Raw genomic sequence first — 10538 nt, 5'->3', positions numbered from 1 at the left:
TGAATGTGCAATCCATATTATACTTCTTTTCCCCTTAAGCATTGTTTCCTAAGCGTTGAAGAGAATACTTTTTCTTCTCCTCTTCCTTCTCCTCCCCCACTCCACCCCACCGTTTCTCCCTCCCTTTACTTTTTTTTTTTTGCTGCACTGAGCAGCTTGCAGGAACCCACACCTTCCCTCAGAGTGTGAGAGCTCAGAATCCTAACCACTGGACCGCCAGGGAATTCCCTTTTCCTTCTTCTTTTAAATATGAGACATACTTGAACGGCCAGTCTGGTTCTCTCCTCCCCTCTAGCATTCTTGGGGTCTCTCTGATTTCTGAGCAGACAATTTTGTTTGGGAGATAATTCTGTTCATTTTGGGTAAATAAAAAACTGAACAGTGGAAGGGCCAAAAATAACTTTGGGGGCAGCTGGCAGGGTTAGGAGAGGCCCCCCGTGTGGGATGTTCAAAGCATCCAGGCCCCCTTGGGTGTGAGCTGGACACAGGCCCACAGTGGCTACAATCAGTTTGAAAACAGCAGGGAAACTCTGGGGTAGTGATACCCATGCCTGCGGAGAGCTTGCTCTAAGCACTTTAGAGCTGTACAACCTCCCAGGTCCTGTTATTAACCCAGTGTAACATGAGAGGTTAAGAACTTTCCCACATTCATACATCTGTTTATTGGCTGGGTTGTATTTGAACTTAGGCAGTTGCATTCCAGAACCCATGCACCTAGTTACCCACCATTGTGGAGCTCCTATCCCTGGCTACACATAGAATCACTTGCGGAGATCTTATAAAATACCCATAGCGGAGCCCCACCCCAGATGAATTCAAGTGCGGTCTCTGAGGATAGAGCCTGGCCAGGAATATTTTCTAAAATGTCCTTTGATGACTCTAATGGACAGCCAGGTGGAAGAACCACAGCTCTGCTGGCTCTTGTCTATGTTTATTCCAAGCCAAGTAACAACCGCAGCAGCATGAATAATAACAACTAAAGCTTACTAAGTCCTAGGTCATTTTATTTTATTTTATTTTGTTGATAATTATTTATTTATTTTTTGCTGCGTTGGGTCTTTGTTGCTGTTCGCGGGCTTTCTCTAGTTGTGGCGAGTGGGGACTACTCTTCATTGCGGTGCGCAGGCTTCTCAGTGAGGTAGCTTCTCTTGTTGCAGAGCACAGGCTTTAGGTGCAAGGGCTTCAGTAGTTGTCGCACACAGGCTTAGTTGCTCCAGGGCATGTGGGATCTTCCTGGACCAGGGATCAAATCGGTGTCCCCTGCATTGGCAAGCAGATTCTTAACCACTGCACCACTAGAGAAGTCCCTGCTAGGCCATTTTAAACATTTGGTATTAACTTATTGAATCCCCACAAGGTAGGTACTAGTAGTACTGTCCCTATTGTACAGATAGGAAAACTGAGGTTGCATAGTTGATACACAGTAGAGCCAGAATCTGGGCTTTTGACTTCAGTCTGTGCTATGGCCTAACCATTATGATTTCCTGAGACTAGCTGATCATAGGATTGAAGGAAAAAGAAACTAACATTGCTTGAGCCCCTTCTCCGTGTCTGCAGTGTGCTAGGAGCTTTTCCATACATAAAATTCCAGGCAGGCAATTTCCTTCCCAGGTAGAGAGTGTTATCCCCAGTTCCCAGAAGAGGCAAAATAGGCTCAATGAAATTAAGTGGCACAGCCTCAGGTTACAAGTCTAAGAAGTTGCAGAGCTGCCACTCCCAATAGCCCGTCCAAAGTCCAGGCTCGGTCCACTTATTTGAAGTAACTAAAATAGTCAAATTCATAGAGACAGAAAGTAGAATAGTGGTTACCAGGGGCCGAGAGAAGTGGGAGTTGGGGATGTTAGTGTTTAATGGGTACAGAGTTTCAGTTGAGGGTGATGAAAACGTTCCAGAAATGGACGGTGGTGATGATTGCACAACAACGTGAATGTATTTAATGCCGCCAAACTGCACACTTAAAAATGGTGAAAATGATAAATTTTGTTACGTATATTTTACCACAATTTAAAAAATTAGAAATGAATAAAATAAAATATTTTAAAGAAAATAAGAGATGGTGAAGAGCGAGGTTTTGGGTGTGCCTATGAGGTCCCTGGCACTAGGCAGGAAGCTGGTCACGAGCTGAGGGAGCTTACACTCTAGGAGGCATTACAGTGCATATGCCAAGTGCCTGGTAGAGAGCATGTGCTCCTAAGTGCAGCTACGAATGGTCCCCATAAGGATAGGGAAACTGAGGCCCAGAGAGGGCCTTAACTAAGGTCCTGTAGCCAATGGAGGCAGCTGACTTGGCTCTGTTCTGAAAGACAGGTGGGTGGTGCCAGTTAGAGTATTAATAATACTCCCAGCTGGCATTTCCTGAGTGCTTATTACATTCCAGACATGGTTCCCAGTCCCTCTGTGAGTGCGGATTACCTCATGTACTCTTCACAATCCCCCTGTGAGTGAGGTACAGTTATCGTGTTCCTTTTACAGATGAGCAAACTGAGGCCAAGACAGAGACTGATTCAAGGTCACAGAGCCAGCAGAACTTGAATCTTGTCCTCTCTGACTGCAAAACCAGCAAGTCAGCCTTTTGCTTTGGTGGTGGTGGTGGACAGTAGGGGTGGGTGGGGCTGGTGTGGGGAAGAGGTGATTCACTTGAGTGTATCTGGATTCATCCCAGGGTTTTTTTTTGGGTTTTTTTTTTGTTTTTTTTTTGTACCCATGGGCAGAACTTCCTCCTTTTCTGATTCAGTCCCCATCTATTAGTGGCTTCTGGCTTCCGATAATGTGATACAGAGGGTGGGGTGAGCTGCGAGGGGTGGGGTGGAGACACAAAAGTGCAGGCAGTCTTCAGTAAACAAAGATTTTTTTGAGTGCTCTCTATGTACTAGGCAATGTTCCAAGGGCTGAGAGTCCTGCGTGAATAAAGTAGATTTTGTCTCTGTTCTCGTAGAGATTCTATTGCAGAGTGTATATGCTGGGGGGAGGGTAGAAAGAGAGGGGAAGTGGGGGAGGGAGGAGGGGAGTGGATATAGACAAGGGACAGGATATGCCAGGTGTCAGTAAGGGCTACAACGGAGTGTGAGAGAGAGAGTGACTGGGGAGGGGACATAACTAGACACAGTGAGAACAGGACAGGCCTGGCTCAGGAGCTAAGGCCTGGAGGATGAGAAGGAGCCAGCGGCAGATCTGGAAGCAGAGTGTTCCAGGATTCTACGAGGAAACAACACAGGCAAAGGCCATGAAATCCATGTGTGGGAGGAACTTGGAGAAGGCCAGTCAGGCTGGAGCAGAGTGACAGAAAGAAAGGGAGTAAAGAGAAGATCCCAGTGCCAGCTCACGTAGAGTGTTTTAGACCATGATGAGGAGTACAAGGTTAATTCTAAGGGAAAGGAAGGCCATTGGAGGAGTTAAGAATGAAGACTAGATGTCAGCATGACAGGGGACTTCCCTGGTGGTCCAGTTGGTAAGACTCCGTGCTCCCAATGCAAGGGGCCCAGTTTCGATCCTACATGCATGCTGCAACTAAGAGTCCACATGTCACAACTAAGAAAGTCCCATGCTGCAACTGAAAGATCACACATGCCACAACAAAGATCCCATGTGCCGTCACTAAGACCCAGCGCAGCCAAAATAAATAAATAGATAAATAAATAAATATTAAAAGGAGGAGGAGGAGGAGAAGATGAAGAAGACACCGACAAAGAAGAAGAAGAAGAAGAAGACAGAGTGCCAGGAAATCAAAAGACGAGTTAGGAGGTTCTGGCTGTAATAGAACAGAACAGGTGATGGCGGTAGTCCAGACCAAGTGAGGATTCGGAGAGGAGGTGGACTTAGAGGAGTCTTTGGGAGGTGACTAAGTGATGGAGGTGCCATTCACTGAGGTGGAGGAGACAAGAGGAGAAGCAGGTTGGATGGGGGGTGGGACTCTAACAGGAAGTAGGGATAGAAATTATGAATTCAGTTGTGGACATGTTGAATTTGCAGTTATCTGCTGGCCAGGCAGCAGGAGACAGGGTTCCAGGCTGGAAGTAGATACCCAAGAGGAGAGAACAGAGTCTGCCCTCTCTGGGGACCCATAGGCCATACCTCTTCACAAGATGGCTAATGTAGAGTCCAGAGGATGCCTGAAGTATTTTTGTTTGTTTGTTTTGTTTTGTTTTTGTTTTTGTTTTTAATTGGTTATCAACATTTACAAATCCAGAGATATCAAATAAAACGATTTCTGCCTCCTCTTCTGAATTGGCTGCTCTGGTCACACTGGGCCCTGGGCTTACATACTGGGAAGACCACAGCAGGCTGTTAGGGGAGCCCACTGCTCCTCCAGATTGGTCATGAACTCTTCAGCTGGTCCCACTACAGCAGGCCTACTGCAGATTCTACTCAAGGCCTGGTCCTGGCAGCCCTAGAGTTTCAACCTCTGGCACAGGCAGGAGATGACACCATAGAAGAGGAAAAAGTTGATCTGGGACAGAGCAAATACTTTCTTCCATTCTGTTTGTTTGTTTGTTTGTTTTTTCCTCACATTCTGTAGTGGTTATTGATAGCAGTTATTGATGCATAAAGGTTGTAAATTCTGATGAAGTCCAATTACTTATGCTTTCTTTTGTTGCCTGTGCTTTTGGTGTCATATTTAACAAATAATTACCAAACCCAATGTCATAAAACTTTTCCCCTATTTTCTTCTAAGCACTTTATAGTTTTAGCTCTTAAGCTTTGATCTTTTATCTTTTATTTTTTTATATATAAATTTATTTATTTATTTTATTGGCTTTGTTGGGTCTTCGTTGCTGCACGTGGGCTTTCTCTAGTTGCGGCAAGTGGGGGCTACTCTTCGTTGTGGTGCGCAGGCTTCTCATTGCGGTGGCCTCTCTTGTTGCAGAGCACAGCCTCTAGGCGCATGGGCTTCAATAGTTGTGGCACATGGGCTCAATAGTTGTGGCTCATGGGCTCTAGAGCGCAGGCTCAATAGTTGTGACGCATGGGCTTAGTTGCTCCGCGGCATGTGGTATCTTCCTGGGGCAGGGATCGAACCTGTGTCCCCTGCGTTGGCAGGCAGATTCTTACCCACTGCGCCACCTAGGAAGTCCTAGGTTATTTTTTGTATGTGGTTTAAGGTAAAAGTTCAACCTCATTCTTTTGCATGTGGATATCCAGTTTTCCCAGCACTATCTGCTGAAAAAAACTGTCCTTTCCCCATTGAATGGTCTTGGCACCCTTATCAAAAATCACTTGATGCCACAATTTATTTCTGGACTCTCTATTGTACTCCATTCTGTATGTCTGTTTTTATACCAATACCATAATATTTTTACTTACTTTGCTTTGTAATAAGTTTTGAAATCAGGAAGTATAGTCCTCCAACTTTGTTCTTTTTCAAGAGTGTTTTGGGTATTCAGGGTCCCTTGAGATTCCAAATGAATTTTAGGGTGAGTTTTTCTATTTCTGCAAAAAATGTCATTGGGATTTTTATAGGGATTGCACTGAATCCACAGTTTGCTTTGGCTAGTACTGGCATCTTAACAAGATTAAGTCTGCCAATCTGTGAACATGGAATGTCTTTCCACTTGTTCCTGCCATCTTTCTTTCAACAATGTTTTGTAGTTTGCTTGCACAAGTTACACTCCTCCTTGGTTAAGTTTCCCTTCCTTGGTTAAATTTATTCTTAAGTATTTTATTCTTTTTGATATTATTGTAAATGAAACTATTTTCTTAATTTCCTTTTCAGTTTGTGTATAGAATAAATTTTTGTGTGACCTTCATTTCTTATCAATGGTCACTGATCCTAACATCCAAGATACAGACCAACAGGGGAGCTCAGGAACCAGATTTGGTTCGTTTCAAGAGAGGAGCCATGTTGGCATCTGCCCATCTGAAGGATGGAAACTTCCTCTTTTCTTCTGACAAATTGACACCTTCTTCCCCTCCATCCTTCAAAATACTTCATTACCTCTCACAATCCATCTTCCTGAACCACCTCCCCCCTCCCACCTACCGTAAACCCATCCTGCTGGGAGTCTATATTATTAGAAGTAATTCTGTTTTAACTCCAGAAGGTTCTGCTACTTCCTTGCAAGTTGGGAATTCTTGACTACCTGTAAAATGAGAAGATTGTTCTTGTCCTACATAGGAGAGTACAGTCAACTCTGTAGAATGGACAGAAACATGCTATCTTGTTTACTCCTAAATCCTAGGACATAGTAGGTGCTTAATAAATAGTGGCCAATGTAATTGTATATACACAAATACTTCATGGATTGTGAAATGCTCTGCAAATATGTATTGAATGTCTATTATGTGCCAGGTACTACACCAGATACCAAGGATGCAAGTGGTCTACAAGACATAAATGAGTTCCCTGCCCTCACATAAGTGACATTCCAGCTGGGGTATATAGACATTGAGCAACTGGGCGGGGGGGGTTGGGGTGGGATGAATTGGGAGATTGGGAATGCCATATATAATTACTAATAAGAAAAAAGATACCAAATTGTACACTTTAAATATATGCAGTTTATTGTATGTCAATTATATCTCAATGAAAGTTCTTAAAAAAAGATATTGAACAACTAACTGTGCAACTAATGCATTAATAACAATCACGATAATGTTCTGCAGAGAAGTACATGGTGCTATGAAAGAGTAACAGAGTGTAGGGGAGCTAACCGAGTGAGGTCAAGGAGGGCCTCCCTGAGGAAGTGACATTTGCACTGACATATGAAGAGTGAGGAGGAGTTAGCCACTTTGGGAGAAGCAGAGAGGAAGACAGGCTGTTGAGAAAGAGTATTTCCAGATGGAGGACAGAATTTTCTGGAGGCCCTGAGTTGAGGAGCGTAGTGGCTTCGGAGATACAGAAAGAAGACCAGTGTGGCTTGCGCCCTGACAAAGAGGCTGGTGGGTCACTCAAAATGTACAGGATGTTAACCCAAGCTAGTTAGGTGTCATTAAAGGGTTTTAATGAGGAGTGACTGACAAGTTTTCAGTTAACACACAGAAGGTCAAAACACAGGAAATCTACTGAAGTCAGGTTTCTAAAAGAGGGAACTTATTACTTAAACTGATTATATATTCTCAGTCTCCTAGCTGAGTGAACTTTTCTCCTCTTAGCCCTTGATTTTTTTTATAGCTTTATTAAAATATAATTTACATATCATAAAACTTACCCATTTTAAGTATACAATTCAATGATTTTAGTAAATTTATGGAGTTGTGCAGCATGATTTACTTTTAGTACATTTCCTTCACCCCCAAAAGATCCCTTAACCCATTTGTAGTCAATCCCTGCTCTGCACTCCAGTCCCGGGCAATCACTAACCTACTTTCTGTCTCTATAGATTTGCCTCTTCCGGACATCTTATGTAAAAGGAATCATATAGTGTATGGTCTTCTGTGACTGGCTTCTTTGTGAGTCTGATTTTATTTTTCATCGTTTGTATTCCAGTGACGACATGTCCTCATGATTTCTCTAATCTTTTCATGTACTCCATATTTTTTTTAGAAAGCTAGAAAATACAGATAAGTAAAAGGAAAAAAAGCTTCACTCTAATAAATCTTCCTTCTCTAACAGATTTCACTCTAGTTGACATTTTTAAAAATTTATTTATTTTTGGCTGCATCGGATCTTAGTTGCAGCATGCTGCATCTTTACTGCGGTGCGCAGGCTTCTCTCTAGTTATGGCTTGTGGGTTTTCTCTTCTCTACTTGAGGCACAGGAGCTCAGTAGATGTGGTGTGCGGGCTTAGTTGCCCCTTGGCATGTGGAATCTTCGTTCCCTGACCAGGACTTGAACCCGAATCCCCTGCATTGGAAGGCGGATTCTTTACCACTGGACCATCGGGGAAGTTGCAGTTGACATTCTTCTTGGATATTCTGTGCTGTCAGAGGGACCGATTCCTCTCAGAAGACCTGGGCTCACCTCTTGACTCTGCTACTTTCTAGCTCTGTGATCTGGGCCTCTCAGAGCTTTTGTTCTCACTCGTTAAATGAGCAAAATAATACAGCCAGCCCTCTGTATCCCCAGGTTTTGTATCCACAGAGTCAACCAACCATGGATTAAAAAAAACAAAAAAAACAAAAACACAGAAAGTCCCCAAAAGCAAAACTTGAATTTGCTGCTTGCCAGCAACTATTTTACATAGCATTTACATTGTATTAGGTGTTATAAGTAATCTAGAGTTGATTTACAGTATAGCTGGAGGATGCACATAGGTTACATGCAAATACTATCTCATTTTATATAAGGCACTTGAACATCTGCGGATTTGGGTATCCAAGAGGGGAATCCTGGAGCCAACTACCCTGCCCCCCACCTTGCACGGATATGGAGGGACCACTATATATCCGTGTACACTATACATTTGTTGCTAGAATTAATGAATCCTTGAACTTCCCTGGTGGTGCAGTTGTTAAGAATCTGCCTGCCAATGCAGGGGACATGGGTTCAAGCCCTGGTCCAAGAAGATCCCACATGCAACAGAGCAGCTAAGCCCGTGTGCCGCAGCTACTAAGCCCGCATGCCACAACTTCTGAAGCCCACGTGCCTAGAACCCGTGCTCTGCAACAAGAGAAGCCACCGCAATGAGAAGCCCCCCACTCCCTGCAACTAGAGAAAACCCGCGGGCAGCAACAAAGACCTAACGCAGCCAAAAAAAGAATTTATAACTCCTTGTAGCTTAATCTTCCTTTTTCTTCTTTTTTTGGCCGCACCCCGCCACAGTGCAGGATCTTAGATCCCCGACTAGGGATGGAACTTGCGCCCCCTGCAGTGGCAGCGCGGCGACGTCCTAACCCCTGGACCGCCAGGGAATTCCCTAAATCTCCTCTTAAACATAATTTTACATATGAGGATGCACTCTTAGGGGATGAACTTTTTTTTGATGGTTTTAGATTTTTATGTTTCTTGCCGAATTGCTCTCCAGAAAAGTTGTTGCTATGAGCAGCAAAAACGTGCTCTTTAACTGGTGTTATAAAGTATTGCCTCTACGTTTTTTAAAGGACAAAAGCTATAGAAAGAACATTAACGCAACTTTAGAAAGTGATACGTATATCTGGTAAAGGAAGAGAAATTTGCACAAATTCAGTTTCGTATTATGAGTCCATCACCCTGGCAGGCATACAAGCGGGAGGAGTACGGATACTCTTTACAGCTGTATAACACAGTATTCCCCTCGGTAAAAATATCATTCACTCTGCTTGTGTTTCAATTTCCTAACCTACAAAAGCGGAAAACTGCCAGCTCTTCCTGCTTCGACAGAGAAAAAAACAACTACTTTGCCAGGTACGCACTCTCGACATTCACGCAGCTGTTATAAGACAGCTCAAGCGCCTCAAAAATCGAACGTTACCAAAGCTCATCGTAAAAGCATTCTATCACGGAACTCGAGAATCCTAAACTCCCTTTTTAAGTATAGATGAACATCAGCGCAACAGAGCTCCAACGGCATATATAAAACACTACCCACACCACAGAAAACTATCAATATTTTTTTGTTTAACTAAGGATGTGGGGGCGCCGGGACCAACGATCACCAGCTGCCCAGGTTTCTAAAAATTATGCTTCCGAAATCTCTTGATGTCGATTCCGCACGAAGAACAAACGAGCTGCCCTACGTGTGCCACTCACGACAGAAGCCCTTTTTATCCGGCTTGCTGCAAAAAACAGAGTGGCAGTGTCGGCAGAGCCCTCTTTTAATAAAGGTGAAAACAAAGTCTATACAATTTTCTATTCAGAGTTCCCAGAAGTTGAGAGTGTAACTGCAAGATCTTCTGCGCTGGAGAGACGTCTGCATAAGCAGACGCTATCATTTGTCTTTGAATTTTTATTTAAAAGTAAAGGGACCCACTTGAGTTGTATGCAAATATGCGCAGTGCTTGCTGGGAAGTGCCGGCGGGTGCAGAGGGAGAGGCGGGGAAGAGGGCTTTGTGAGAGGGTCGAGAAGCTCCACAGCGGGTCTGGGGCGCTGCGAGAGCTGCTTCCCCGCAGCTAAGGGCACCTATCCAGGGAAGACACAAATCCTTTGAAAATGCACAGATTTGTGCCACTCCGAGCAGTCCACCCTGAAGCGGCTCCCGCATGCGAGCACTGGAGGCACCGGGTCACTGTAAGAGTAAAAAACTGGGAGCTACTTAATCTTCACCTACACAACTGAAGAGCAGATGTGGTGGGTTTATAAGTGGAGTGCCACCTGTTGCACTTCCAAGGAGTGCATTAGACATCAAAAAACATTGACTGATAAAAGTTGCAGAATAAGGTACGGCATGATACCATTAACGTAATAATACTGCGCTTTATCAACAGATATAAAAAAATTTAATGAAAAATGTGTTGAATAGGGTACCGCATGATACCATTAACGTAATAAAGAGCATACGTGTGCACACAAAACCCACTGCTTTGTTTTCTATGGCTACATATTTGTATTATTAACACAGATCAGTGATTACCGCTGGAAAAGAGGGAGGGAATCTGGATGAGGGCAGCGACTCACAAATCTTTAGATTTACCTGTAATGTTCTAATTTTTAAAAAGCATGAACATTATTTTGTTATTGTGTATT

General features: G+C 43.7%; 1 non-coding gene across 1 annotated transcript; it reads right to left on the bottom strand.

The window, feature by feature from the left end:
• Window positions 1–9486: 9486 nt before the first annotated feature.
• LOC130843399 (U11 spliceosomal RNA) lies at window positions 9487–9620 on the bottom strand. Its single transcript, XR_009050938.1, has one exon. It is a non-coding gene; the product is annotated as a U11 spliceosomal RNA (small nuclear RNA).
• Between the last annotated feature and the right edge of the window lie 918 nt (window positions 9621–10538).

Source organism: Hippopotamus amphibius, chromosome 1, assembly GCF_030028045.1.
Source record: "Hippopotamus amphibius kiboko isolate mHipAmp2 chromosome 1, mHipAmp2.hap2, whole genome shotgun sequence".
In the NCBI taxonomy this organism is placed as follows: Eukaryota; Metazoa; Chordata; class Mammalia; order Artiodactyla; family Hippopotamidae; genus Hippopotamus; species Hippopotamus amphibius.
The sequence above is the reverse complement of the archived record's forward strand: the minus strand, read 5'-3'. Positions and strand labels throughout refer to the sequence as shown.